The sequence below is a fragment of the Macaca thibetana genome, chromosome 6, assembly GCF_024542745.1.
Source record: "Macaca thibetana thibetana isolate TM-01 chromosome 6, ASM2454274v1, whole genome shotgun sequence".
Taxonomy (NCBI): domain Eukaryota; kingdom Metazoa; phylum Chordata; class Mammalia; order Primates; family Cercopithecidae; genus Macaca; species Macaca thibetana.
Window position 1 is genome coordinate 83,143,649 of NC_065583.1, and position 25,383 is coordinate 83,169,031.

The 25,383-nt window shown below is 39.4% G+C and overlaps 1 pseudogene; it reads left to right on the forward strand.

Annotated features, from left to right (window-relative positions):
• The window catches only part of LOC126956143 (keratin, type II cytoskeletal 8-like), a 30,598-nt pseudogene extending 9,019 nt beyond the window's left edge, over window positions 1–21,579 (forward strand).
• The last annotated feature ends 3,804 nt before the right edge of the window (window positions 21,580–25,383 follow it).

The window sequence follows — 25,383 nt, forward strand, 5'->3', positions numbered from 1 at the left end:
CTGACAGAAGCAGCTGGATTTTCTAGAGGAAAGAGCTGCCAGTATGTACTGCAATGACTCTCCCAGTTCAACTTCAAAAGAGCCCATGATCACTTGAGTGCCTTCACACTGGAGAAGGGTCACGCCTGGACATTTTTAGAATTATTTTACAGAGAATTCAAGTTGATATTCATACTAGGAGACTCAAAGATCATTATGGTCCCCCTGAGAGAGTAGGGAGTAACAAGGGCCAAGTAATAAATGGAGTCCTGGCTAAAAGTTAAGCTCTGGGGTTCCTGAGTAGAAGCACCTAATTATTATTTCCCTGGTCTTTGAGTGCATAATAGGAAATGATATTCTTGGCAGTTGGATAACATCCATCTGAGTCTTTGACCTGTGGAGTAAGAATTATCACAGTGAATTCCAGTACCAAGTGGAAAACTTTGAAAATGCCATTCACAGCCCCCTGATCAAGATATTAAATTGAAAAATATTATAACACCTTGCAGGAAATAGTTGGGATTAGTGCTTCAGTTACAGATATAGAAGTTATTGAGATGGTGGTCCTTATTATATCACCATTTAATTTCCCAGCATTTATCCATTTTATGTAGGGGTCTGATAGTCAAATTAAATGGTGATTTACTTTGTTCAACTTGCTGTAGACTATCACAAACTCGATAAAGTAACATTCCATTTACAGCTTCCATGCTGACTGTGGTATTATTGCTAGAACAGATTAATAAGTATTAAGTATATGGAATTCAGCCATTGACTTGGGGAATAGCTTCCTTTTTATTTCTACTAGAAAGAAGGATTAGAAAAAGTTCAAGTTTGTGTAGAATGAACACCAATATTCACTTATAGGTTTGCTCCAGAGTTATGTCAGTGCTTGTCCTCTCTGACATAATATATTCCAAAGAGATATGGATTCTCTGACATCTCACAGAATGTCACATTGATCCATTATATTGATGACATCATGCTGACTGGGCTAGGTAAGCAGGAATGGTTAGTGCCCTGGAGACCTTGGTAAGATACATGAACTCCAGAGGAAGGGAGACAAGTCCTGTAAGACCCAGGGCCAAGTCATCGACAACAGAAAATTATATACCTTTTCAGAAACAGTACCTGACAATGTTTGTGTTTCTTTTAAATTGAATGTTAACTTGGCCTGGTATATGTTATTGCAGAGGTTAGAAAACTTTTTCTGTAAAAGTCCAGACAGTAAACCTTTCAACTTTGTGAGCTATACGGTCTTATTCACACCTACACAGTTCTGTTGTCATAGTTCAAAAGGCATTATAGACAATTTGTAAACAAATACACATAGTTGTATTCCAGTAAAATTTTATCTACCCAAACAGGTGGTGGCCACATTTGGCCTATGGGTTGTGATCTGTTGTCCAATATATTGTTAAATCATATTATCCTTCATAACTTTTTGAACTTTTTGTTCAGCAAATATATATTGAATACATACTGTGTGCCAACTCCTGTAGGGACACATTGGTGGACAAAACAGACAATCAAAGAAAGGTTTCTGCCTTGATAAACAAACAAACAATAAATAAGTGCACATAAAAAGAAAGAAAAGAGAAAGAACAGAAAAAAGAAAAAGAAATAGAGAAAGCAAAAAATGTACAAGCAAATAAGCAAGAAAAAATAATAAGAAATAAAAGGCGGCAGTGGTAGGGGGATGAGATAGAGAAATCAGATGGTAGGACAGGCCACATTTGATAGCGTTGCCAGCAAATACTTTTCTGCGTTCGGTAATAATTGAGAATATTTCAACTATGGGAAGATCTGGGAAAAATATTCCAATAATGGGACAAAGCAAATTCAAAGTCTCTGTGGTGTGATTGAGAAGAGAGTGAAGTGCAGTGTTGTCAAACAAATTGACTTAAAGAGAGAGTGGTAGGACTTGAAGTGGGAGAGGAAAGTGTGAGAATTGTAAAGCATTTTAATTTTATTTTAAATTCAATGAGAAGACACTGGAGAGTTCTAAGTGAGAAATTACATTTCTGATTTATGTTTTTAAATAGATAACTCTGATTCTATTTGAAGTGTGTATTTTGGGGGAAAACTAAGATGGGAGAGCATTTAGAAGGCTATTGCTGTAATTCCGGAAAGAATTGATTTACTCTTTTACAAGAATAGGCTTATGAACCTATTATTGACTCTCCCAGTTCAACTTCAAAAGGGCCCATGATCACTTGAGTGCCTTCACACCAGAGAAAGGGTCACGCCTGGACATTTTAAGAATTATTTTACACAGAATCCAAGTGATACCATTTGTGATACAATTCAAGTGATATCGTTCAAGTGATTCTTTATAATAAAGAATAGGTTTATAAGCCTTTTCTTTATAAGCCTACAAACCTTATTCTTTTATAAGATAACCCCCCCCCACCCACCAATCAATCTTGATTGTTTTCAACTAACCACAAAGATAAGGGAATACCGTACCTGTTATTCGGCACATGGTTGGGGATAGTTGGCACCGCCTTAAGCCTTCTAATTCAAGCAGAACTAGGCCAACCATGAACTCTGCTAGGAGATGATCAGATCTATAACGTTGTTGTTACCGCCCACTCATTCTTATAATCTTTACCGTGATACCAATCATAATTGGGGGTTTTGGCAACTGGCTAGTCCCTCTTATAATTGGTGCACCCGATATGGCATTCTCCCAGATAAATAATATGAGCTTCTGACTCCTCGCTCCATCTTTTCTACTCCTACTTGTGTCTTCAATAGTAGAAGCTGGCGTTGGAACCGGCTGGACAGTATATCCCCCTTTAGCAGGAAACCTAGCACATGCAGGACACTCTGTGGACCTGACCATCTTCTCGCTCCACTTGACAGGTGTCTCTTCTATTTTAAGGGCCATTAACTTTATTACCACAATTATTAACATAAAACCCCCAGCTGTATCCCAGTATCAAACACCCCTTTTAGTTTGATCAATCCTCATTATGGCAGTCCTTTTACGCCTTTCCCTCCCAGTCCTAGTCGCCAGCATTACTATACTGTTGCTACACTACTAACTGACCGTAACCTCAACACTACTTTTTTTGACCCTGCTGGTAGGGGTGACCCTATTTTGTACCAACATGTATTCTGATTTTTTGGTCACTCTGAAGTCTATGTCCTTATCCTACCATGCTCTGGGATAATCTCCCACATCATAACATGTTCGTCTGGAAAAAAAGGTACAATTTGGATACATGGGCTTAGTATGAGCCATGATATCAATTGGCTTCTTAGGGTTTATCACATGGGCTCAACATATATTTACAGTAGGAACAGATGTAGACACACAAGCATACTTCACTTCTGCTACCATAATTATTGTTATCCCTACTGGCATCAAGGTCTTTAGCTGATTAGCTACCCTCAAAGGCAGTAACATAAAATGATCTTCTGCAATATTCTGAGCCCTAGGATTCATTTTCCTTTTCACAATAGGAGGTTTAACCAGCATTGTATTAGCTAATTCATCATTAGATATTGTCTTACATGACACGTACTATGTTGTAGCCCATTTCCAGTATGTTCTATCAATAGGAGTGGTATTCGCCGTTATAGGAGGCTTTGTCCACTGATTCCCCTATTTTCAGTTTATACACTTAATCAGACCTATGCGAAATCCACTTCACCTTTATATTCGTAGGTGTTAATTATGGTTTTAGGTCTAACATTTAAGTCTCTAATCCATCTTGAATTAATTTTCGTATAAAGTGTAAGGAAGGGATCCAGTTTCAGCTTTCTACATATGGCTAGCCAGTTTTCCAAACACCATTTATTAAAAAGGAAATCTTTTCCCCATTTCTTGTTTTTCTCAGGTTTGTCAAAGATCAGATGGCTGTACATGTGTGGTATTATTTCTGAGGACTCTGTTCTGTTCCATTGGTCTATAACTCTGTTTTGGTACCAGTACCATGCTGTTTTGGTTACTGTAGCCTTGTAGTATAGTTTGAAGTCAAGTAGTGACTATTTTTTAAGAAAGTAACTACTAGGTAATGGTTACATATGCTACCTTCTGATTATAGTTTTACCCTTCCCTATGTAATAGGGGAAAGAAGGCTAGTCTGACCAGTGAGATTACAATGAACTAGGGTGGAAACAAAAAGAGAGAGTGTCTCATGTGATATGTGGGATATCAAAACCTGGGGAGCCAGGAAAGCTGAAAGCAGCCAGAGCTGAAACTAGAGTCTGAGAAGTCAGAAGGGGGTATCTGGATGATTACCAAGCTTAAGGCAGCAGAATCAGATATCAAAGCTGAGTTATGGAGCCAGGAAAGCAGAAACTACAAAGACTAGAAGAAGCACAAGCAAGGTGAGAATAGAAGGGAGGTATCTAGAACTTCCTCCCAGATCAGGATCTTTTAAAAAATATAACAGCCCAGGTGTAGCCACATTGGATCGGGCTCAGCAGAATAACAGATGCTGGTTCCATCATCTATAGGCTCTCTTCTCCAGCTGGAGTGTGCCAAGGCTTCTTGTGGATTGTTGAGAAGAAAGGCTTCTCATATTCTGGTGGATTCTTGGTGAAAATTCCTAATTTGGGCAGTGGGAAATGATTTCCCATAATCAGGGCTGCTTTCTGTGTGTGCAGCCTGTGTAGCTAAACAGGGCCCTGTGCTTAGAAGTGCCTCATGTTCTGTTTAATGCTCTGCTGTCACCACCTTGACATTCTTATAGTTTTTGAACCCCCACGTTGGGCCCCCACGTTGTTAGTTTACACTGGACCCATAAACGATGTAGCCAGTCCTGCAATAATTGCTTTTCTAGTCACATAGTTTGCATTTCTTTCTGACCATGGGGTTAGTTTCAATGGATGCTCTTTCTGCCACGTGTTTGGGTTAACTTTCTGCATCTGGCTGTAGATTTGTATCTAAACGTTAGCAGATAGAAGAATACAAAAGCTAAAGAATTCAAACAATGTTTTTAATAGTAGTTTTTAAACTGAGAGTCATAGTAATAGCCCAGGTGTCTGAATGGCACACAGAAGAAGGAGACTTTCTTGGTGAACAGTGTAGCAGTGGCTAGATCAGAAGGAGGCAAGTTGTGGGATAAGGGGCAGCATGTTGGTGAGTGGCCCATCACCACCCAGATGCCAGCAAATCATGGAGGAGAGGCAAATTCTCCACACAAATCCTATTGTATTAGTCTGTTCTCACGCTGCTAATAAACACATACCTGCGACTGGGTAATTTATAAAGGAAAAAAAAGAGGTTTAATGGACTACAGTTCCACATGACTGGGGAGGTCTCACAGTCATGCTGGAAGGTTAAAGGCATGTCTTACATGGCAGCAGGCAAGAGAGGTTGTGCAGGGAAACTCCCCTTTATAAAACCATTAGATCTCATGAGACTTATTCACTATCACAGGAACAGCATGGGAAAGACCTGCCCCCATGATTCAGTTACCTCCCATCAGATCCCTCCCATGACACGTGGGAATCATGGGAGCTACAATTCAAGATGAGATTTGGGTGGGGATACAGCTAAACCATATCACCTGGGAACAAGCAGTGACAGCAAGAAGTTTTGTTAGCCCTTGTGCTTTCACCTGTGTCCTTGGCCAGGATGGCAAGCAACCACAATATTCTATGGATATTATATTGAGAAAATGGGGACTGTAGGGCAACCTGATCCACTCTGTTTTGTCTCTTGTGAAACTTTGCTTTTCCCTGATGGTTTATGCAGTCTGACCCATAAATAATTTGAGAGTAGAAGTATTTAAAAATCATTCCCATCTTACCCAACAGGGGACTCAGTGTGTCTGCCCTTGCCTCAGTACTCAAGGCTGCAGTGATAAGATTGTGCCACCATGAAAGACCATCTGAATTTCATGTCTTAAAGTTAGCTCTAATGACCAGAAACTCTTTCTTTCTCATAAGGCAGTTGTCCATGTCTGAGACCAACATCTTGAAGATGCAGGCCCAATGTTTACCTCCACCAGTGAGGAGACAGGATGGCCTCCACTCTGATGTTGGGGCAAACAGTTTCATCTTGTGTGTCCTGGATTGGATCAGAGTAGAATAAAATCAGGGTGAGGCAGACAGGGATTCTAATTACTCAAATATTTTGTCTTTGAGTAAGTACATAATAAATCTCTTTCCTTTCAGAAGAACCTGTGAGCTGCATGATAAATTGAGCACTTAAGGTGGTCACTTAATGCAAATCCAAGAACCACTGGACATCCTTGATTGTTTGGTGTTTTAACATTCAGAACTGTTGGTAACTTGTCCACAAGCATGTAAATCTCTATGCTAACACTGCAAGGCAGAAATTCAATTTTCATAGTCCTGAATATACATGTCTCAGTACCTAGCTTGAGTGAGTGAGTGGCCTGAACAAAGGATTTGAGGGAGGTGAAATCAATCCACTCTGTTAAAATGTCATTTAAGTTTTAGATGTGGCCATGGACCAGGAGGTAAGATAGTATTTCATTCAATTAAAGTTATCTGTTCATATCCTTTGCCCACTTTTTGATGGGGTTATTTGTTTTTTTCTTGTAAATTTGTTTGAGTTCTTTGTAGGTTCTGGATATTAGCCCTTTGTCAGATGAGTAGATTGCAAAAATTTTCTCCCATTCTGTAGGTTGCCTGTTCACTCTGATGGTAGTTTCTTTTGCTGTGCAGAAGCTCTTTAGTTTACTTAGATCCCATTTGTCAATTTTGGCTTTTGCTGCTGTTGCTTTTGGTGTTTTAGACATGAAGTCTTTGCCCATGCCTATGTCCTGAATGGTACTACCTAGGTTTTCCTCTAGGATTTTTATGGTATTAGGTCTAACATTTAAGTCTCTAATCCATCTTGAATTAATTTTCGTATAAGGAGTAAGGAAAGGATCCAGTTTCAGCTTTCTACTTACGGCTAGCCAATTTTCCCAGCACCATTTATTAAATAGGGAATCCTTTCCCCATTTCTTGTTTCTCTCAGGTTTGTCAAAGATCAGATGGCTGTAGATGTGTGGTATTATTTCTGAGGACTCTGTTCTGTTCCATTGGTCTATATCTCTGTTTTGGTACCAGTACCATGCTGTTTTGGTTACTGTAGCCTTGTAGTATAGTTTGAAGTCAGGTAGCGTGATGCCTCCAGCTTTGTTCTTTTGACTTAGGATTGTCTTGGAGATGCGGGCTCTTTTTTGGTTCCATATGAACTTTAAAGCAGTTTTTTCCAATTCTGTGAAGAAACACATTGGTAGCTTGATGGGGATGGCATTGAATCATCAAAAGAAGACATGCATACAGCCAACAGACACATGAAAAAATGCTCATCATCACTGGCCATCAGAGAAATGCAAATCAAAACCACAATGAGATACCATCTCACACCAGTTAGAATGGCGATCATTAAAAAGTCAGGAAACAACAGGTGTTGGAGAGGATGTGGAGAAATAGGAACACTTTTACACTGTTGGTGGGATTGTAAACTAGTTCAACCATTATGGAAAACAGTATGGCGATTCCTCAAGGATCTAGAACTAGATGTACCATATGACCCAGCCATCCCATTACTGGGTATATACCCAAAGGATTATAAATTATGCTGCTATAAAGACACATGCACACGTATGTTTATTGCAGCACTATTCACAATAGCAAAGACTTGGAATCAACCCAAATGTCCATCAGTGACAGATTGGATTAAGAAAATGTGGCACATATACACCATGGAATATTATGCAGCCATCAAAAAGGATGAGTTTGTATCCTTTGTAGGGACATGGATGCAGCTGGAAACCATCATTCTTAGCAAACTATCACAAGAACAGAAAACCAAACACCGCACGTTCTCACTCATAGGTGGGAACTGAACAATGAGATCACTTGGACTCAGGAAGGGGAACATCACACACCGGGGCCTATCATGGGGAGTGGGGAGGGGGGAGGGGGGAGGGATTGCATTGGGAGTTATACCTGATGTAAATCACGAGTTGATGGGTGCAGCACAGCAACATGGCACAAGTATACATATGTAACAAACCTGCACGTTATGCACATGTACCCTACAACTTAAAGTATAACAATAATAAATAAATTAAAAAAAAAAATAAAGTACTCGTTTAGGAAAAAAAAAAAAGTTATCTGGAGGTTACATGAAAACTGTATGAAAATCTACTCAAACTACATGGGAAAAATCTGTAAGAGTGTCTTCTTTATTTTGATGGTTTTGCAAGTCTGAACTGTTTTATTCAATATAGTTGTTTCATGTGTCGCTGGGCTCTATAGGCTCAGGTGCTGGGACTTATGGGGACCATGGGGACTCTCCCTTGGTTATCTCATAGGGCTGTGGTTACTTTGCATAGATGAAGCTCTCTAGGTTTTGAAGAACTGAAGTGACAGAGTGCCTGAGACCCCTTGCTAGTTGTGTCTGCAGAGGGTAGAGCTATGTGTCTTCAGAGGTCCTTGAATCTGGCCAAAAAAAAAAAAAAAGTCTGTATCACTATTAGGTCTATCATGTGATTACTCTCCAGATACAGGGGGAGTGGGAGTATGTGAACATATCCTCTGGGAGGCAGCACATCTGCCCTGCAATGGGCTGGTCAAAGAAGAGAAGAACTGGAGATGGCATTCCTCCAGAGTTGCAGGCAGTGTTGACAGCAATGCTCGAAGAATTTTAGCTTGTGGGCCCCTCAGGTGAGGATGATGTCATGGTTGTCCAGTATGGAGATATTGAGGACCAGGGAAAATGTGGAAAACTCTTGGTGGACAGGCATTATGGCCCCCTGAGTCCAGCCTCATGCGGGCACTTACATGGGGACAGGTCCTTCTGAAGGTAGGTGCTGTTGGCAGACACTTGAGCTTAATATGGTTGATTGTGGGAGGTTGTGGAGTCACCAGGGGCTTCTCCTTACCCTTGAAGACTAAGGAATAGAGTGCTGTGGGATTCAGGACAAGGCTCTGCCAGATTCTTTGTTGAGCATTAAATTACAGAAATCTTTTTTAGTTTATGTAGTGGTATTCATGCTGGGAATGTTCACTTGGAGTGCCTGCCCTGCCACAGAATAGGCACAGCAGCCCTCCCTGCCAGTGAGCCCCTCTTTGGGGTCAACTAGAAGAAGGGGTAGGCAGCTGGAGGCAGTGTACACATCACTACTTTTAGCTTTTAGATTTTTTTTGCCTAATGAGCCCTGAGTCCTTTCCTCAGTTAAGCCTCCTAAGCCAAGCCACTGAAACCCAATTATGAGCTGAAAATGCCCTCTGCCTACCAGCATCACTCCCCAGTAGTTAGTGGCATTCCTCCAATGAGCTATCATACACTTTCATTTCTGAGATTTTTACAAAGTCCCCTTGAAGGTTTCCTTTTTTGTAAGAAGGAGGTCTGCCAACTCTTCATCTCCCATGCACAAGTGGTTCTTTAAATGCTATAGTAAAATGTCTTCTAAATAAAACAAAGCCACAGTGGCTAGAAATATGTTAAACCTTTGTCTCATAAATTAGTTTTGATTCTGAAACTATATGAAATATTTGTGGGAGAGGTATACATATTTTGTAAAATAAGTACTTTTGTCTTACAAGTAACTCTCTCTAACATGAGCTCTAAGAACCTTGTTTGAAATTTCATTTCATGGTCAATTCAGCATGTAATGAAAAGTTCAGGGAAGGATTGGAGTGCTTAACTTGGGCCATGGGAGACACAGATATGCTTCATATTTCTTAATTTATACGTCTTTGTAGAAATGGGTGAATAATCCCAATTTTCTGCAGGAATAGAGCCACCATATAATCTTCCAAAAAAAAAAAAAAAATCCATGGGTTGCTATGGAAACAATGATGCCTGCAGTCCCTGGGCTCTGCCCAGTGGGGATCCCAGGGAATAGTTGCTGCCAGGGTTTCTCCCCTTCTGTGTCCCTTGGTAGAGGATCTGTACCCCAGCTGATGCTCAGGCTGTACTCCCAGCCCCACCTCCACTTGGAAGAGGGAGAGGTCTTTTTGAGGAGGAATGCCCTCTTAGTCTAGCTCTTCCATCATGTGGAAATGATGCCTCTCTCTGTATTTGGAGAACTGGGTTGGCTACATGTTTTTAAAAAAGCTTCAATACATTTAACCTATCATGGAATACTTCTAAAAATGCTGACAGACTCATCACTATTTCTTTTATAACTATATTAGTTTCCTATTACTGCTGTAATGAGTTACTACAAATTACCTGGAGGCTTAAAACAACATAAATTTAGTCTCTTACAATTTTGGAGGCCAGAAGTTCAAAATCAGTCTCATTGGACCAAAGTCAGGGTGTTAGCAAGGCTGGTTCCTTCTAGAGGCTCTAGGGGAGAATCCATCTACTTGCCTTCTCTAGCAAGTAGAAATACTCTGGAGACCAGAGTATTTCCTGACTGTGACTCCTTTCCTTCATCTTCAAAGTCAGCAGTACATCATCTCCAAATCTCTTTCTGTCTCTCTGCTTGTGTCACCACCTGGTCATCTTTCTCACTCTGAGCCACTTCTCTCTCTCCTTTTTTTTTTTTTTTTTTTTTTTTTTTTTTTTTGAATTGGAGTCTCACTCTGTCGCCTAGGCTGGAGTGCAGTGGCATGATCTCAGCTCACTGCAACCTCCACCTCCCAGGTTTAAGCTATTCTCCTGCCTCAGTGTCCCAAGTAGCTGGGATTACAGGTGCATACCACCATGCCCAGCTAATTTTTGTATTTTTAGTAGAAAGGGGATCTCATCATGTTGGTCAGTCTGGTCTCGAACTCCTGGCCTCATGATCTGCCCAACTTGGCCTCCCAAAGTGCTGGGATTACAGGAATAAGCCACCGTGCCCGGCCACACCTCTCTCTCTTATAAAGACCCTTGTGATTACACTGGGCCTATTCGGATAATCTAGAATAATCTCCCCATCTGAAGACCCTTAATTTGATCATGTCTATAGCCTCTTTTACCATGTAAGGCCACCTATTAAATGTAGGTATTCCATATAAGGCCATAGATCCCAAGGATTACAATGTGACATCTCTGGGGTTGGGGGGGCGGCGGGTATTATTCGACTACAACAATAAAGAATGAGTGTAGAAATAAGAAGTTGGTGGCCTTATTTGCAGTATGTCTTTATGCAAAGCCTTTTACAAATCATTTCCAGGAAAGTCCTTAGTTCTGGCAGAGACCTTCTATATAAAAACCATTTCAGTATAAAATTGTCCTATTTTGTCACTGCCAAGTTAACAAGCACTTTAGCCACAGGCTGTTTTGCAAACGTGATTTTAAATAGCCAATTACTTTGGATATATTTATTATTTTGTGTTCAGTGTAATGGCAATGAGTTAATATTCACATAGTTGTCACATGCCATTTCTAAAGAGTTCTCCTTGAGCCCAATACTCATTAGAATTTCCTAATAAACACTATAAAATGACTCTACCCTGAATATTGTTAAATTACAATGGAAAAAATCACATACACAAAATCCATGTAACCAGGCATAGGAATTCTGAGCATCTCCTTCCTTCTCTTTCTTTCTCTTTGTGTGTCTCTCTGTTTCTGTCTCTCTCTCTCTCTCTCTCTCTCTCTCTCCATCTGTCTGTATTTGTCTCTCCCTCTTTCTCTATGTGTCTCTATTTTTTTGAGTCCTTACTCTGAGGGAAGCCACTTACCATGTTGTGAGCAACTCTTATGGGGAGACTCATTTGAGGAAGAACTGGTGTTTTCAGTCTAGAGTCAACAATGACCTGAGCGTGAGGTTGGAAGCAATTTGAAAAAAAAAAAATTCTGAAAACATTTATCCAAATTAAAGCTGCTGAGAAATATTAGGAATAAATAAGAGCTTCTCGGTCCCCAAGAAACTGAAGATTACAGAATGTCCTTTGTTAGTCTTAAGAATGAGGGGGAAAACGAAAATGCCCTTTCTCAGTACAGAGAATCAGTGAAGAGACTATTAAATTTGACATGAATTATGAAGTAGAAAAATCTGCTTGATTTATTAATTTTATGATATATGTAATCAATATCTAATTTGGCATAACACTGTAAATGTTTTTTTTATAAAGGTCTCTGAATTGACTTTGGAGATAACTGCATCCCTGGCCAACACCTTGATTGCAGCCTCATGAGAGGTTTTGAGGTAGACCCAGCTAGCTAAGCTGCTCCCAGGTGCCTGACTCACAGAGCCTGTGAGATAACAAACCCTTGTTGTTTGCAGTCATGACATTTTGGGGTAATTTGTGATGCAGCAATAGATAACTAATACACCAGCCTTGAGCATCTTAAAGTCTCAAAAAAAATTTGGAACCTACTCAAGACTGTACTTTCAACCAAGTGTTGGATTTTGAGTACTTCGTGGAAGTTAGCAAAGGCAGAGGTGGAGGAAGGGGAGAGCTGAGCATAAGGCAAAACTCTGTTCACCCTAAAAGTTGGACTGTGTATATCTATGACACTGATAAAGTGAATATGCTGAGAATACATTTGTATGGGACACTTAAAAGCATCCTGGGAATAAACTTTTCCTAAAAAGATTTGTTACATTAGTCAAGTCCTAGTGTTAGAGAAGGAGTGAACACAGCTTGATGCTTTACTTAAATGGACTGTTTATCCTGGACAAACAGGAATGTGGAGAAAGCTGCTTTGAGAAAAATGAAGTTTTCTAGAAAAGACAAGCATTACCAAAATTTCTGGGAGATGATATACTGACCACAAAGAAGCTCTGCTTTGTGCTCCCAGTGTGTAACTTTCTTATGAGGAAGAGGGGCTTCCCTGGGTGATTGGAGCATTAAGAGTACCTTGGACTGCAGAGGGCATAAGTGTGAAATGGCACTACCTTCCCTGCCTATAGAGAGGGGCCTGGAAGGGGTTTCACAGACAGAAGCCATCTGGGCTACCACAGTGTGTCAGAGCCAAAGTAGGAAAGGAGGGACTGGCAGAGGCAATGTGAGAGCTCAGAAGTTTCTGTGTGTGGGCACCAAGGAAAAGGTAGCCTGCAAATTCCACAGTCATGAAATGGAGCCAAATTAGAGAAATAATATACTGCCATTATGATTTTTCTTAATCGTCAGGCTGCTGTGCTCTGTGAAACAGAAATTATATTCCTTGGGTTTCTCTGGGTAATTAGTAATTCTAGTATAGCATCTATTCATAGCATGGACTAATTGCTACCCAAAGATGAGAACTAACTGCCTTGTATTAAACAGATACTAGCATGAGCGTAGAGAAAATGTGTACTGCCAGAGATTATTTATATATCTCCAAGCCTGGGCATAGCAATAGAAAACTGGGTTAGAACTATTGTTGCAGCTAGTAGAAAAGGCTGTTTAGTTTCCAAGGGAAGAGTGATGGTCTTCCCTGGAGACTAGAGGGTCCCTGCCAGCATTAGTCAAAGAACGTTTTGACCCTAGCAGGAACTTTCCACCAGGGCATTATGTAAAAGGAAGTAGGGATGGAAAATAGAAAGAAAAGTGTGTTGATCGAACCCTACAGGACCCATAGGGAATAACATCTTCTCTATCAGGGCAGAGAATGTCTTACAATTGTGGGGGAATGCTTGGTGATGGGTACATAGGTGTTTTAAACCAAGGAAAAAGCCCCATGACCATACGGATTCCTTTTTTAAAGATATATCAGACTGTAGGACATTTGTGCCTGTAATTGTAGAAAAAAAGCTTTTTTATTGACAGTAGTAGAAGTAGTAGGTGAGATGAGGTTCACTCTAAGCAAATGGTTGCTATAGTAAAATATTTTAATGGTGGCTAGGATAAAAGGAAAGAAAGTATGATTCCCACACTTAATACAAATTGATAGAGGAGGAGAAATAGAAAGTCATTTACAGCATAAAGATGGGCAAAACCCAAGATGGGGAAGCACTAATCATTGGAACAGCTACCAAGTTATCCAGCATTTCAAGGTACTATCCTAGAATTAACTTTGAGGTGACCCAAACTAGTGGCTGATCATTAAGTTCTTCCCTAATATTGTGTGTAATAAACATATAGAACTGTGAATTGGAACAATCAATCATTTCATTACTGTTTCATTAATACCATTTTTTCTTGTGGCACACAACCACAGCAAAAGCAAAATTTTAGTAATGTTAAAGTCCAGTTTTACTTGGTAAGCCATGTCAAGCCTAACTTTTCTGGTCTTTTAAACATGAGGCTTAATTAATGATGGTTTGATACCATGGCTCCCAAACTTTTTGTGCAGTCAGGTGGTGCTACCCAAAGTTTGGATCCAAGCTCCCTGCACATCAATCACCTCAGAAGTGTGTTGAGAAAAAACCACACACATACATATGTATGTTTATGTGCATGTTATATATATATACACACACACACTTGTGTGTTTTATATATATGTGTATATATATGTATGTGTATATATGTGTGTATATATGTATATATATGTGTGTGGTGTGTATATATATGTGTATATACATATATATGGAGAGAGAGAGAGAGAGAGAGAGATTTGGGAGTGGGGCCTGGGAATCTTAATTTCAACTATTATGCTTTCGTTCTTGAAGTGATAAGTACTGTAGGGACCGTACTTTGAGAAGCATAGTTCCAGGGAGATTTTGATTGATGAATTCTGAGGAAAGGCAGGGGAAGGAAGACAACCACCAAGAAGGAAAGTGCAGAGCAGGGAATGTAGTCAGAAACTCCATGAATCTGCCTTTCAAATTGATTCAAATTGATTTCAAATTTGATATTAACAATAGAGTTTTGTCTATTCCAGGTCCCATAATAAAGATCAGAAGTAAGTTGAGATTCAATCTCCCACTTGCTTGTGCCCTGAAGATCCAAAATTAAAATTTGACTCTGGGGACAAAGAGGGTACTGTTGATGGTATGACCTGGAAAATCAGCTACAGGCTGGACCTCAGTCCACTATTAGCCCCAAAGCTACAAAAGGGAGTTTTACAGAATGATGAGAAGTCTTGTTATGGGACATTATCAGTAATTATTAGGATGTTAATGATAATAGTGAATGTTCCTATCATTTATTTTTAAACACAGACTTGAATAGTCTTAGATAATTTTTATGATAACCATATGATATCAGATGAGGAAAATTAGACTTAGTAACTTACCAAATGTATTTTGCTGCTATGTGGATAAACTGGGCTTTTAATTTCAGCCTGTTTTTCTTCAAAACCTATGAAGTATAACACTAGTCTCTTTGCCTCCTTAAGTGAAACTGTGAGGGAACGGATAAAGCTATTCTAAATTAACTTTTCACAAGAGATGTTAAATCAACGTTGTTACACTACTTCTGTCATTAGAGCTTCTGGAAAGTCTTTACACAGGTGGCTCTTGGCTATTTGTTATCTAGGTAACAGCATCCCTCAGAGTCAAGCCTAGGAAAAGATTCTGTTTATTCCAATAAAAAGATTGTGCATTTCTGGGACTAGAGAACTCTTAAGGATATTAGCAGGAGGAGTGTAGTTGGAGTCCCAATTGAACCTAACTTGAATGGACTTTAGGACTCGTAGAGACAGATTTTTATGAGAAAGCAAACCTCTTGGGAAATAACTATTACAAGGGAGAAAGAAATTTGGCACATAGCTATGCCATAATATGATAGGTACTGGAAGTGAAGAGCTGTTTTTAATATAGAATAATGCCTATCACTCAGCTCATCCTTCAGCCTAAAACAACTTACGTCAACTTACGTCAAGGAAAACTGAGGTAACACATGAAAGGGCTCTTTTATCAAAAGGTCTGAAATCACTGGGAGCTCCATAACTATATAATGTACTATGCCACATTGGCTGACTCTCTGGGATTCATTCTACCATACATTCGCAGAGAACAGACAACAGAGTGTGCCTGCCACCCAATGGCATCAAACATATGGGAGGCCTCCCAAGGTTCGCAACTTTGGGCACCACATCATGTTTGGCACAGCAGAGAGGATTTGGCCCAGTGGGGCATGTGCATGGTGTGTATTCAGTCACAATGATCAGGATTTGTGCCAGGTATTGAAGAAAAGGGCCTTCATGGGATTTCATAAGCCTGAAGCCAAAAGAGAGAAAAAAAATGGCAATGATTGCATGGTATCTGAGATGACTTTGTGCTTCAATCCATATGAGATACTTTTAGAAATAATAAAAGGAAACTTTGAGGGACTCCAGGTATTTCAAATAGTGGGTAGAAGCAGACCCTAAATAGGCCATTTATTACAATTAATACTGTGGTATCTGGCCTCCCAAAGGCCTCCAAGCAGTCCTTGGCTTCTGATATTCATGTCCTTGGGTAGAGTCCATATACATTAATTAGTGCTGACCCATGAGACCGGTAGAATACTGTGGAAGTGATGGTGTATGATATCTGAGGTTAGGACATAAAAGGCATTGCAACTTCCACCTTGTTTTTTTGGATTGTGGGAGAAACTAAACTCCATGTCTTGAGGAAAACCAAGCAGCCCTATGGAAGGGCCCACAGGGAGGGTAACTGAGACCTCCCACCAAAAGCCCACACTTACCATCCACATGAGTAAGCATACCTTTCACACATAGTCAGTCTTCAGATAACTATGTCCTGACCCACATCTGACTGCAGCCTCATGAGATATAGAGCCAGAATTGCTCAGACAACCGTCTTCCAAATTCCTAATATGAGAAATAAAGAGAAATACTAATAAGTGTGATTAATAGTTTTTTTTTAAAAAAACCACTAAGTTATAGAAGAATACGCCATGCAGAAATATGAACCCCATTTTTACTCACAGGATAGAAAAATCTGAGGAGAGTTTGGGTAAGACTTGAATTGCTCCTTAAGTAAAGGGTGGGATTTGGCTGGGTGCTGAAACAATGAGAAGCCTTTCTTGAAAGAGGGATGAATATTACTTAAGGCAGAAAGACAGATACATCTATATTCAAAGGGACAGATTTGTTCAGGTTTGGGTCATAATCCTGAAAGACACAATCCTGAGGCTATAAGATCCCAAAAGATCCGATTGCCTAAAGATCAATATCCCTAAAGTTTAAATTCCTAACGCCTAAAATCCTGAAAATCACAATCACAGGATAGTTGCATTGTTAGGCAGAACAATTACCTTGTTACTGTCTTTTTGCAGAAGAAAATGAATTTCAATTGAATCCCGAAGCCATAATGGTGGATTTAGAACTAGGTGCAATCAAGGCTTTAAAAGTGAATTTCAAGGTGTTACCAATAAAGTTTGTTATTTTCCATTCAGCCAATGCATTTGGCAGAAAATTCAGAGGAGAGGATTGACCACATGTTACAGCAACAATGAGAACTTAAGTTTAAAAATGCGTCATTGCCTGCGTTGGCATTTCCTTCAGCTGATGATATTCCAGGAGCTTCTAATGAATTGAAGCTGTCTGAAGAAGCTCGTGAAGTTGCTGACTGATGCATAAGTAATTATATGCATGGTAGGATAAGAAGACACTTAAGCAATGTTGCAGTTTGATCACCATTATCGCTTCTGCCAAATTTGTGGTCTGTATATAAGTGCCTGTGGAATAGACTTCTGTGTATGCAAAACCACACAGAAGCATGGCACAGAAGATGGGAAAATATAATAGAAAATCTTCATGTCTGTGTATATCAAATCATGAAGCATTTCAAAAAGAGCAGCACCATATAGAACGTGAAGGTGAACATATTGTTTGAGAAAAGCCACGTTGTAAAAGAAAACAAATCAGCTACTTATAGTGATGCTAGGGTACAAAATATTGTTAATGTCGTGAAAGTCAGCCAGCTCTTATGAACTATCTCTGTGCAATTGCCCATAATCTATCCTTGTAATACACATATTCAAATGCTAAATTTTCTTTTCAGTTTTCTGGAGTTTTTTTCTTTTTCTTTTTTTCAGTTTTTCCCCAGTATTTTACATTCGCAGCAGTTTTTTCTTTTGCAATTCTCTATGATATGTATTCTATCTTTGCATCATTTCCAGTACTGGAAGTATACATTGTGTAGAGACTTCTAGAAATTTCTAATTTGTTTTATGCATTTTTTGCAAATATGATTCATGAAAGTGCATTATCACAACATTGACTTTGAGTGTAAGCATTGGGGCATGTATGCAAAAACATTGGAATTTCCTCAGTAAATGAAGACAATTTTTGTACATCTGCATTTGTGAAAGATTGAGATCGTGGCTCTTTGGGTGATTGGTGCAGTTGTAACCCATCCTGGTTTTCGATCAGTCATGTCAAAAGACTTAGTTTGTTCCTCACAGTATTCAGGATGGCAGTCCCAAAACACACTATTATCAACCATAGTGATACATATTCATACATTTAGCTTTTTGACCTATTTTTTGTGAATGTAGTTCATCTGCCCATGACTGTTGTATCAGTGTGACTATCAGTATACCTGAATGTTCATACTTTAAATCTGTGTTATTATTGCCTACATTATTGGGTAAAGTGGCTTATGAGTGTTCTGCTGTGTTTTTGTAAGTTTCTCAAATAAATCTCCTTTCAAAAAATGTAAATATCTTTTAAATAATTTTTAAATTACTTTCTGCAGAGTTATGGTGTCAGGGATTTTGATCTTTTGTGAGTTCAAAATTTGGATTTATGGTGTTTGTGGGTGTGTCTTTCGGGATTATCATTGGCTTCCATTTGTCCACAGTGTTGAACATATAGTGAAGTAAGGAGTTAGGTGAGATAGACTGGCTAGATCCAGGTTAGGGAAACCTTTATTTCTAATTTTAGGGCCTTGGATATAAACTAGAAGGCACTGGCTATATGAGGTAGAAGGATAATGAAATATATATTGGTTTTCCAGAATACTGTCTCATCTGGTGATTAGGCATTGAATGAAGTAGAAGTAAGAAGACACTGGAATGAAGAAATTGTTTGAATAATTTGATAATTGCAGATGGTAAATATGAATGAACTAAAAAAATACATTAGAGAAACTGGACTTTACATATTTTCAAATATAACCTTATTTTAGAAGACTAGGTAATATTAAACATTTCTCATAAGTCTTTGAGAAGATTTTTATTCATCCATTAAAATATTTTTTAATAAGTTGGACATATATTAATAAATTTAATTCAACAAATATTACTATTAATCTTTCTTTACACAATGTCAGCAACATGGGGGCAATTATTAATTTAAATAGTTTAAATAATTTATTATCCTCTGAATTTATAGATAAAAATTTTAAGAAAATGAAGAAAAGTATTTCTCCTTTATAGTTTCTTTCAATGATTTTTTTGTTTGTTAATTTCTACTTTGGAACTACAAGCAGATGTCTGAGAAGGAATTTCACTTTTCTCTGTCAAGATAGATACTGACCTGGCCAGATAATCCCATTTGCTGGGACTGGGAAAGGAGAGACTAATTATTACTTTTATCTTTATTCAGCTGCATCTCATAGTCTTCATTTTTTTTTTTCTATCCTGTACTTCATTGTTTTTCTCAAGAACTCTCATCTCTGTGGAGGAAAAAAAATATCAATATTTCTGCCCATACCTAACAGTTGCCTGGGTCTACAGCTCTGAATCAAAACTAACATACCACACATCCAAAAGATGAAGTACTTAACACATCACCTTTACAGGCAAAGTATTCATGTCTATAACCCCAAATCTAATCATTTAGCTGAGGTGCTAAGTGGCAGTTTTTAGAAATCTGTAAGGAATTTCTAGAGAAAAGGATATATTTAAGAATAGCTCACTTCTAATTTATATCATCATTCTAATGTTCATGACATTTAAAAAAATTGAAGGCTGTGATTATTATTGGTTGTGAAATTAACTTAATGTTAGGAAAGCATTTTTAAAACATGAAATAAAATAGTATTTAACAGAAAATGTCAAAATTAGTGGTGCATAGCAAGGATAGGTACTATGTAATAAAGCTTTTGATTCATGTTTTATATATGTTTGTTTTTGTGTGGGTCATGCTGTAATATTACCTCTTATCATGGGTCATAGTTACCATTTTTGAAAGCTTACTGATACTTTGGAATACAAATCCTAAAGTATAAAACGATTTTCCACCAAGAAGCAGTTTCTCTGCTCCTTCTGGGATCTCCATCTGGTTCCGCCCACCTGTCTGCCTCCACTCCTGCTTCCACCTTGTCCATCAGGGTGACCCAGAAGTCCTACAAGGTGTCCACCTCTGGCCCCCAGGACTTCAGTAGCTGCTCCTACACGAGTGGGCCCAGTGCCCGCACCAGTTCCTCGAGCTTCTCCCGAGAGGGCAGCAACAGCAGCTTCTTGGGTGGCCTGGGTGGACGTTATGGTGGGGCTAGCGGCATGGGAGGCATCACTGCCATCATGGTCAACCAGAGCCTGCTGAGCCCCCTTAACCTGGAGGTGGACCCCAGCATCCAGGCTGTGTGCACCCAGGAGAAGGAGCAGATCAAGACCGTCAACAGCAAGTTTGCCTCCTTCATAGACAAGGTATGGTTCCTGGAGCAGGGGAACAAGTTGCTGGAAACCAAGTGGAGCCTCCTGCAGAGGCAGAAGATGGCTCAGAGGAACATGGAGAACATGTTCAAGAGCTACATCAACAACCTTAGGCGGCAGTTGAAGACTCTGGGCCACAGACGCTGAAGCTGGAGGCGAAGCTTGGCAACATGCAGGGGCTGGTGGAGAACTTCAAGAACAAGTACCAGGATGAGTTCAATAAGCGTACAGAGATGGAGAATGAATTTGTCCTCATCAAGAAGGAAGTGGATGAAGCTTACATGCACAAGGTAGAGCTGGAGTCTCGCCTGCAAGGGCTGACTGACGAGATAACTTCCTCAGGCAGCTGTATGGAGAGGCGATGCAAGATCTGCAGTCCCAGATCTTGGACACCTCTGTGGTGCTATCCATGGACAACAGTCGCTCCCTGGACGTGGACGGCATCATTGCTGAGGTCAAGGCACATTACGAGGAGATTGCCAACCGCAGCCGGGCTGAGGCTGACAGCATGTACCAGATCAAGTATGAGTAGCTGCAGACGCTGGCTGGGAAGCACGCGGATGACCTGCAGAGCACAAAGACTCAGATCTCTGAGATGAACTGGAACATCAGCCAGCTCCAGGTTGAGACGGAGGGCCTCAAAGGCCAGAGGTTTCCTTGGAGGCCGCCATTGCAGATGCTGAGCAGCGTGGAGAGCTTTCCATTAAGGATGCCAAATTCAAGCTGTCCGAGCTGAAGGTTGCCCTGCAGCGGGCCAAGCAGGACATAGCGTGGCAGCTGCGTGAGTACCAGAAGCTGATGAAGGTCAAGCTGGCCCTTGATGAAGGTCAAGCTGGTGGACATCGAGACTGCCACCTACAGGAAGCTGCTGGAGGGCGAAGAGAGCTGGTTGGAGTCTGGGATGCAGAACATGAGTATTCATCCATAGCAAGACCACCAGCGGCAAGTGGTCTGAGCTCGGTCTATGGGGTCCCTCACAAGCCCGGGCCCCAGCTACGGCCTGCGCTCCCGCTTTGGCTCTGGTGCGGACTCCAGCTCCTTCAGCTGCACCAGCTCCACCAGGGCCGTGGTTGTGAAGAAGATTCAGACCCGCGATGGGAAGCTGGTGTCCGAGTCCTCTGACGTCCTGACGTCCTGCCCAAGTGACAGGTGCGGCAGGCCCTCCCAGCCTACCCCTTCTAAGGCTACCCCAGAGCCTGGGAGGGAGGCCACTTGCGGAGTAGCACTGAGAATGAGAGACACACCTGAGGCTCAGCCCTAGCCCTCAGCTCACCTGCCAGGGAGTTTACTGCCTGGGCCCCTTGCCCATTTCTCCAGCTACAAAACAATTTAGTTGCTTTTTTTTTTTTTTTTTTTTTTTTTTTTTTTTTTTTTTTTTTGTCCAAAATAAAACCTCAGGTAGCTCTGCCAGAAAAAAGAAAAAAAAAAAAAAAAAAAAAAGATTTTCCAGTTTAGTAATTTTCTGAATAATTTTTATCTCAAATTAGTAATAGTTGATAATAGAAAATAGAAACAGATTATATAAGCAGCTACAAGAAGTTTCACACTACTGTAAATTGTTCTATGACTTGTACAAAATAAAAGTTCATAAATCCAACGTTAGTTCCAAAAAGGATATAATTATTGACCTTAGGAGAACAATATCAACACTTCCTGTGCAAGTCTCTTTATCTAAAACTATATAAGAAAAAAGTAATAGTAAATATCTTTTCAGAAGATTGTTGCAGTATGTGACAGAAAATGACTAGAATGACTTGTGGGTCCAGCATATTTAGCCTTGCTCAGCAGTATGCTTCCGTTAAGTTCCTGAGAAAGTTACCTTTATTCTTTAGGTATGTTTCTCTGCCAACAAATTAATTATCCACCTTTTCAATGCAGTCCAAAGCAAACTATATTTTATGACACAAAGTCATTAAAAGCTATGATCCAGGACAATACCTACAAAATGAAAGTAATAGTAAGAAAGAGAACATCAAAAATGCATGTTAGAGTAACATTTTAATGAATTCAGTATAATACATTTTTCCCATGATCTGTGATATTTACATTAATTACTGCATCAATAATCTTGCATAGCAATATCTGACTACATGGAATTATATGCTTTGGGGTCTGCTCCTCATTTCATACCCTGATAGCCTCAGATTTCTAGTCATCCTATCCTTCAACAGGATAGCGATGGTTGATAATATTGACAAACTTTCGATTACGGTAGAATAGAAATGTAGAAAAAGCAAATTGGCTTAAATTTAAAACCATATGCATCTTCTAGTAATTGATATAAATACCTGGAGTCTGAGCAGTGACTTGCTAATTAACTCCTATGTAACTTGGATTTTTCCTGCACAGTTACAATCTACATTTCAATGCAGATTAATTCAGTTCAATCCAGTAAATATGTATTGATTCTCACTTAAATAGCAAGCACTGTTATTTTGCTGTTATGCTTCCTGCTCTCAAGGTGTTTATAATCAGGAAAAAGAGATAAGCAAGCACATAACTCAGAAATCAAGGCAGAATATGCTTAATGCCTTGGAAAAGATTACCAACAGAGTGCGTTGGAATGCTTATTCTAACAGAAAAAGGTAGTAGCATGAGTTTTGCCAGATAATATATATCTCAGAGGGGGTATTGTAAGGATTAATGCAACATATAATCCACAGGGAGCAACTGGGACAAAGTCTCAGCAAATATTAGCTATCATTATTTTCGTTTTTATAGTTGCTGCTATTTTTATTTTCCAGTGTAGCTTATTTAAATAAGAATGATCACATTTGTGTAGCTATCTGCATTTGCTATATTGATTGCCTTGAATTCACTGGGCCAGAGAGCTGACTAAATCAGTCATATTGATTTCAAATCAATACATAAGTAGGGCATGGTAGATTTTTAACACCTGCAGTGCATTAGTTGTACCTGGTTATTGCTATCACCACCTCTTCCAAATTCCACAAGAAACTCCCTCTTCAGGTTTGTTGGGATTTCCAAGAGAAGAAACATATCTGGGAGTGAAAATTATTTCCTTGGTTTTCCTAGAGACTTCATTGTTCCTGTTGACATTCCTCTCTCCCTAAGTTGAGGAATTTCACGGCAAACTTTCCTAGCTTGTGAACTCCATCACTCCTCTTAAACCTTAGCCACACAAAGATCACATCATAGCTCATCAGAGGACTGTCTGCTTTGTCTGTGATATCCAGCTTAAGGGACTCTGGAGGCTTCTCTTTGGTTTTTATAATTACTATAACTATAGTGGAAAACATTTTTTTTTTTCTATCTTCTCAGTTAAACACTTTGAGGAGTAAGAGGAGCTTATCAGTTACTTAAACACTGAAATTTTTAATGTTCAGTTGCTATTATGCATTTAAGGTGTGGCAATGCAAAAATTGGTCTTTCTGTAGTAGGCTGTGATGAATGTCCCCATGTGCTTCACGGAGTATGAGCAATCAAATCTCACGTTACCTCTTTGAAAATGAAAACCAGTTTCTTTATCTCTGTTCCACATAGAGTCTGGCAAAGTTAATTCTCAATCAAGGTATCTGAAAGACTAGATGAAGCCAATGTATTATTTTTTATTTATTCCTGTCTTTGTACTTAATGCAAATTATGTGTGAGATAGTAAATTTGGCTAAGAAATCATTGCACTAATCAACTTAAGAAAAATTCCAAGGACGTTTTCTCTCTTCATTATTTATTGTGATAATGCCCAAAGTTGTTGGTGTTTTTTAATCAATGACATTCTTTGGGGATATTCAGATTGTTCCATGTATGTCTTGGACGAATATTCATATTTTCCACTTAAAGGCAAAAAGGATGTATCCTAGGAAATAAACAGATATAGCAAGGTTCATAGGGTTGCATTTTAACCATACAATTAGATGACTCTGATAGGAGACAGGTCAGTGTGATTCAGAGAAGAGATTACTGGAACTCAGGAACGAGACTAGTTCCAGATTTGCTACTCCCTAGTTGCATGATTTTAGACAACTCTCTTATTAATTCCATATAACCTCAATGTTCTCATCTGGGAAATAAAGAGGTGCATCCAGTGAACCTTGAAGCTGCCTGTGGGCTCTATAATTCCACAAATCTAACTAGCTATTACCAGAAAGATAAAATTAACTGGGAGTTGGAATTGTTTACAATATCTAGCACATACTAAAAAGACAAGGTAGGGATTTGAATTACTAATTTCTCGGATATGCTGAGTGTTTACTATGTCCATGACATTTGGCTAGATTGTGTGTGTGTGTGTGTGTGTGTGTGTGTGTGTTTGTATGTCTTGAGTGTGGCAGGAATCCTAACCTTAAGGGACTTAGAGTCATCCAGTGAGGAAGACTAAATGTTTGCATGAGTAATCCTCATGCTAAATACAAACAAGGAACCTTTATTTTTAGGAAATTTACTAGGCAATTGAGGCACAATTCATTTCATCTTTTAAGACAGTCCTTGATGTTCTGTGATAAATGGCTCAATCTAAAATTAGCCATTTTCATCAGAGTGAAAATAATTTTACTGCATATCAAAGCATCACAATTTGCAGGCAAAAGGCTTGCCAAGTCCACAGGAATGTGTGGGTGTGCCTGTTTAAAAAACACTTAATCGGGCCAGAAAACTCTTCTTTTTGGTTCTGCCTTTCCTGAAGACAAATAAACCAATCTCAATCCCTGATTGATAATAATTTGTAAAACAGGTGGTAGGGCTGAACAGACAAGTTAGGGATAGGTGTTAATCAAATTCACACTGGTGTGTTTTTATAGGAAACCAGTGAGGAAATGGCTAGAGTTTGGGGCTGCTGGGTTCCATTAGGTAAATTTTAAGCTTTGATTAATGATGCTACCAGGCAACATTTTCTAACCACATACAACATGTTAGAAATCTATATCTTCACATAGGCTCCTCCTATTTCTATTGCAAGTTATTCATAGTGTCCTCATTTCTGAGGCAGCCAAGCACTTAGAAAGATTTTACTCAGTTCAGGTTTTGATTTTTAAATGCTCAATAATAGATAAAAAGAAGCTTATAAATAAACTGTTCTTGATTCAGTATATCAACAGTAAGCTAATTT